Source organism: Bos javanicus, chromosome 7, assembly GCF_032452875.1.
Source record: "Bos javanicus breed banteng chromosome 7, ARS-OSU_banteng_1.0, whole genome shotgun sequence".
Classification (NCBI taxonomy): domain Eukaryota; kingdom Metazoa; phylum Chordata; class Mammalia; order Artiodactyla; family Bovidae; genus Bos; species Bos javanicus.
Window position 1 is genome coordinate 39,482,612 of NC_083874.1, and position 6,851 is coordinate 39,489,462.

Below are 6,851 nucleotides of genomic sequence, written 5' to 3' on the forward strand. Positions count from 1 at the left end.
GTATTCAAAATTCTTTGGACTACTTGTACTTACTGGTCTCCTGTGGTCCAGAAAGATATTCCCTTTTGTTGTTTCTTCTCATATCTAGAGTTACATTGTTACAATCATTGATCTCATATGAATTGTATACTATCATTTTATCAGTGGCTCAGTCGCACACTTGGTAACCTAAGGGGCAACACTTTATGAAACAGGCAATATACGAAACAATGTAGCTAGCAGTAATAGTAAAGTCATAAGTAAGAACTTAGGAACTTCCATTAGGTGTAGCCCAGTATATGCCAGTATATACCTAAGTTATCTGACTCAGTTTGTTCTATACCAATTCTTATTTCTTAGGGAAACTGTATATTGGTATTGTCCATAAGGCACCCACACTATTTTCTAGTGTTTAGTTCAGTTAGTTCAGTTGCTCAGTCGTGTCCGACTCTTTGCGACCCCATGAATTGCAGCACACCAGGCCTCCCTGTCCATCACCAACTCCCAGAGTTCACTCAGACTCACTTCCATCGAGTCAGTGATGCCATCCAGCTATCTCATCCTCTGTCGTCCCCTTCTCCTCCTGCCCCCAATCCCTCCCTGCATCAGAGTCTTTTCCAATGAGTCAGCTCTTTGCATGAGGTGGCCAAAGTACTGGAGTTTCAGCTTCAGCATCATTCCTTCCAAAGAAATCCCAGGGCTGATCTTCAGAATGGACTGGTTGGATCTCCTTGCAGTCCAAGGGACTCTCAAGAGTCTTCTCCAATACCACAGTTCAAAAGCATCAATTCTTCGGCGCTCAGCTTTCTTCACAGTCCAACTCTCACATCCATACATGACCACTGGAAAAACCATAGCCTTGACTAGACGGACCTTTGTTGGCAAAGTAATGTCTCTGCTTTTTAATATGCTATCTAGGTTGGTCATAACTTTCCTTCCAAGGAGTAAGCATCTTTTAATTTCATGGCTGCAGTCACCATCTGCAGTGATTTTGGAGCCCCCCAGAATAAAGTCTGACATTGTTTCCACTCTTTCCCATGAAGTGATGAAACAAGATGCCATGATCCTCTTTTTCTGAATGTTGAGCTTTAAGCCAACTTTTTCACTCTCCACTTTCACTTTCATCAAAGGGTTTTTAGTTCCTCTTCACTTTCTGCCATAAGGGTGGTGTCATCTGCATATCTGAGATTATTGATATTTCTCCCGACAATCTTGATTCCAGCATGTCTGACTGATTATCTTTCAGTCAGTTCAGTTCAGTTGCTCAGTCGTGTCTGACTCTTTGCGACCCCATGAATCACAGCACACCAGGCCTCCCTGTCCATCATCAACTCCCAGGGTTTACTCAGACTCACGTCCATCAAGTCAGTGATGCCATCCAGCCATCTCATCCTCTGTCGTCCCCTTCTTCTCCTGCCCTCAATCTCTCCCAGCATCAGAGTCTTTTCCGATGAGTCAACTTTTCACATGAGGTTTCCAAAGAACTGGAGTTTCAGCTTTAGCATCATTCCTTCCAAAGAAATCCCAGGGCTGATCTCCTTCAGAATGGACTGGTTGGATCTCCTCGCAGTCCAAGGGACTCTCAAGAGTCTTCTCCAACACCACAGTTCAAAAGCATCAATTCTTCGGTGCTCAGCCTTCTTCACAGTCCAACTCTCACATCCATACATGACCACTGGAAAAACCACAGCCTCGACTAGAGAGACCTTTGTTGGCAAAGTAATGTCTCTGCTTTTCAATATGCTATCTAGGTTGGTCATAACTTTTCTTAAAGCAGTAAGCGTCTTTTAATTTCATGCCTGCAGTCATCATCTGCAGTGATTTTGGAGTCCCCCAAAACAAAGTCTGACACTGTTTCCACTGTTTCCCCATCTATTTCCCATGAAGTGATGGGACCAGATGCCATGATCTTCATTTTCTGAAGGTTGAGCTTTAAGCCAACTTTTTCACTCTCCTCTTTCACTTTCATCAAGAGGCTTTTTAATTCCATGTCCAGTTCTAACTGTTGCTTCCTGACCTGCATACAAATTTCTCAAGAGGAAGGTCAGGTGGTCTGGTATTCCCATCTCTTTCAGAATTTCCCACAGTTTATTGTGATCCACACAGTCAAGGGCTTTGGCATAGTCAATAAAGCAGAAATAGATGTTTTTCTGGAACTCTCTTGCTTTTTCCATGATCCAGCGGATGTTGGCAATTTGGTCTCTGGTTCCTCTGCCTTTTCTAAATCCAGCTTGAACATCTGGAAGTTCACGGTTCACGTATTGCTGAAGCCTGGCTTGGAGAATTTTGAGCATTACTTAACTAGTGTGTGAGATGAGTGCAATTGTGTGGTAATTTGAGCATTCTTTGGCATTGCCTTTCTTTGGGATTGGAATGAAAATGGGCCTTTTCCAGTCCTGTGGCCACTGCTGAGTTTTCCAAATTTGCTGGCATATTGATTGCAGCACTTTCACAGCATCATCTTTCAGGATTTGGAATAGCTCAACTGGAATTCCATAACCTCCACTAGTTTGTTCATAGTGATGCTTGCTAAGGCCCACTTGACTTCACATTCCAGGATGTCTGGCTCTAGGTCAGTGATCACACCATCGTGATTATCTTGGTCATGAAGATCTTTTTTGTACAGTTCTTCTGTGTATTCTTGCCACCTCTTCTTAATATCTTCTGCTTCTGTTAGGTCCACACCATTTCTGTCCTTTATCGAGCCCATCTTTGCATGAAATGTTCCTTTGGTATCTCTAATTTTCTTGAAGAGATCTCTAGTCTTTCCCATTCTGTTATTTTCCTCTCTTTCTTTACATTGATCACTGAGGAAGGCTTTCTTATCTCTCCTTGCTATTCTTTGGAACTCTGCATTCAAATGGGTATATCTTTCCTTTTCTCCTTTGCTTTTTGGTTCCCGTCTTTTCACAGCTATTTGTAAGGCTTCCTTAGACAGCCATCTTGCTTTTTTGCATTTCTTTTTCTTGAAGATGGTCTTGATTCCTGTCTCCTGTACAATGTCATGAACCTACATCCATAGTTCATCAGGCACTCTATCAGATCTAGTCCCTTAAATCCATTTCTCACATCCACTGTATAGTCATAAGGGATTTAGTGGTTTTCTCCACTTTCTTCAATTTCAGTCTGAATTTGGCAATAAGGAGTTCATGATCCCAGCCACAGTCAGCTCCCGGTCTTATTTTTGCTGACTGCATACAGCTTCTCCATCTTTGGCTGCAAAGAATATAATCAATCTGATTTCAGTGTCGACCATCTGGTGATGTCCATGTGTAGAGAATTAATCAATGACCATCTTTAGATTCCAGGAATAAATCTCATTTGGTTATTTTTCACAATCCATTTAATGTGCTGCTGCATGCAGCTAGCTAGTATGTGCTGAAGATATTTCTATTATTACTCATGAGTATATCCATCTATTGTTTTATTTTTTTAAATTGTTTTCTTCTGGCTTTGGTAGAAGAGTAATACTGGCCTCATGTAATGAGTTAGAGAGAGTCCCTTCTCTTCAATTTTTGAGAAGCATTTGAGAATCATGATTATTAACTAATTTTTTTGTTTAGTAGAATGCAACAGTGGCACAAGGCTGTTCTTTATTGGAATTTTTGGATTACTGATTCAATCGTCTTACTAATTATAGGTCTATTCAGATTTTCTATTTCTTCTTGATTCAGTCTTGGATGGAATATTTTAAGAATTTGTTCCTTTTGTCTGGATTATCTAATCTGCTGATGTGCAATTGTATGTAGTGTTCTCTTTGAATTCTTTGTTTCTATTATTTCAGCAGTAAGCTCACAATATTCATTTCTTATTTTGAGTAGTTGAATCTTCTGTCTTTTTTCTTAGCAATGTATTTAAAGTTTTGTCATTCTTGTGGATCTTTGCAAAGAACCGTTTGTTGATTTTTTTATTTTTTTTTTTTAAGAATTAAAAGAAAACCCTGGGACGGCGCCCGGCCGCGCGGGCCCCCGCCGCGTCTCTGGGCGCCCGCCTCCCGCCGAGCTGCTCGCCCGCCGCCCCGGCCTCCCGGCCTCCGTCCCGCTCGGCCCTCCGCCCGTTTGTTGATTTTTTATATTGTTTTTCTCTCCTCTATTTTATTTATTTCCTAGTCAAGGCTATGGTTTTTCCAGTGGTCATGTATGGATGTGAGAGTTGGACTGTGAAGAAAGCTGAGTGCTGAAGAATTGATGCTTTTGAGCTGTGGTATTGGAGAAGACTCTTGACAGTCCCTTGGACTGCAAGGAGATCCAACCAGTCCATCCAAATGGAGATCAGTCCTGGGTGTTCATTGGAAGGACTGATGTTGAAACTGAAACTCCAATACTTTGCCCACCTGATGCGAAGAGTTGACTCATTGGAGAAGACCCTGATGCTGGGAGGGATTGGGGGCAGGAGGAGAAGGGGACAACAGAGGATGAGATGGCTGGATGGCATACCGACTCACTGGACATGAGTTTGGGTAAACTCCGGGAGTTGGTGATGGACAGGGAGGCCTGGCGTGCTGCAATTCATGGGGTCGCAAAGAGTCGGACATGACTGAGCGACTGAACTGAACTGAACTGAACTGAATCACTACAATAAATCAAGTTAGCAGTTATTACCATACATGGTTACATTTTTTTCACATGATGAGAATTTGCAAGATTCCCTCTCCTGGCTACATTAAAGTATAAGGTACAATTATGTTAATTATAGTCCCATGTTGTACATCATATCCCCATGAATTATTCATTTTATAACTGAAATTTGTACTTTTTTGACAATATTCATCCATGTTTGCTCAATCTCTACATCCTGGCTCAGGCGACAATCTGTTCTGTAACTCCATATGCTTGGGGTTTTTGTTTTTTTTTTTCCATTTGACCAAATAGTGAGATCATATAGTACATATCTTTTTCTCTCTGACATATTTCACTTGTTTAATGCCCTAAAATTCACCCATTTTGTTGTAAGTGGTAAGATATTCATTCTTTCTCATGGCTGAATGATATTCAGTTTCTTTATCTTTTTAGTTCCACATAAATTTTAGAATTATTTGTTCTAGTTCTGTGAATGTCATGAGCATTTTGATAAGGATTGAAAGACTTTATATTATTAAAGTGTCAAAAAACCTAAAGAATATCTAGATATAATGCAATCCCTATCAAAGTATCCAGTATGTTTTTCACAGAACTAGGGAAAATAATCTTAAAATTCATATAGAATCACAAAAGAATGAATTGATGAAGCAATCCTGAGAAAAAAGAATAAAGCTGGGGTTATCACCCTTCCTGACTAGACTACAACAAAGCTACAGAAATCTAAAAGCATGGTACTGACCCAACAAATCTGATACATATCAGTGGAACAGAATAAAGAGTCCAGAAATAAACCAACACATCTATACTCAATTAAACACAAAGGAGATAATAAAATACAATTTTTTCAACAAACGGTGCTGGGAAAACGGGACAGTGACATGTAAAAATATAAGATTAAAATATTCCCTCAAACCATATACAAAAACAAACTCATAATAGCTTAAAGTTCTAAAGGTAAGACCTCACACACACACACACACACACACACACAACACTAGAAGAGAACATAAGCATAATATTCTTTGACATCAGTTCAGTTCAGTTCAGTTGCTCAGTCATGTCCGACTCTTTGCAACCCCATGGACTGCAGCACTCCAGGCCTCCCTGTCCATCACCAACTCCCAGAGTTTACCCAAACTCATGTCCATTGAGTCGGTGATGCCATCTCATCCTCAGTCGTTCCCTTCTCCTCCTACCTTCAATCTTTCCCAGCATCAGGGTCTTTTCAAATGAGTCAGTTCTTTGCATCAGGTGGCCAAAGTATCAGAGCTTCAACTTCAACATCAGTCCTTTCAATGAACACTCAGGACTGATCTCCTTTAGGATGGACTGGTTGGATCTCCTTGCAGTCCAAGGGACTCTCAAGAGTCTTCTCCAGCACTACAGTTCAAAATCATCAGTTCTTTGGTGCTCAGCTTTCATTATAGTCCAACTCTCATATCCATACATGATTACTGGAAAAACCATAGCCTTGATTAGACGGACCTTTGCAAAGTAATGTCTCTACTTTCCTTTGAAGGTCTTCCTTCTAATGCTTAAAAAATGAAAAAAACAAAAATTAATAACTAGGGCCTAAATAAACTTAAAAGCACTTTTATAGAAAAGGAAACCATTGACAAACTGAAAAGATAATCAAGTGAATGGGTGAAAATCTTTGCAAATACTGTGACCAATAAGGAGTTAATATTCAAAATATATAAACAGCTCATACATCTTAATATTTAAAAAAACCTGATTGAAAAATGGGCAGAACACCTGAGTATTTTCCCAGAGAAGAGATACAGATGACTATCAGGCACATAAAGAAATGCACAACATCACTAATTATTAGAGAAATGCAAATTAAAATAATAACAAGTCAGTCAAAATTTCTGAAGAAATAAAAATAAAGATTATTTAAAGAGTACTATAAAATGGAAAATTTCCTAGAGCTGAATAAATACACATGTTTGCAAAAATCAGATCCTCAGTGAGACTTGCGATTCTTCAGTCCTACAGTGGAAGTTGAAATATGTATGTCTTGAATCCTTTATTTCAAATTATCTATTTAAATGAAATATTTCACTCTATTAAGATATCTAGTTTCATTAACATTTATTGATTTCTCTGTGTAGATTTCCTACTTGCAGAAATTAATTCACATCCACAGATGAAAAATAGCTGTATATTGCTAATTACATAGGGAGATAAGAATAGGTTTTAAAGAATAATTTATCCTTAAATAGCATTCAGTTCAGTTCAGTCGATCAGTCATGTCCGACTCTTTGCCACCCCATGAACTGCAGAATGCCA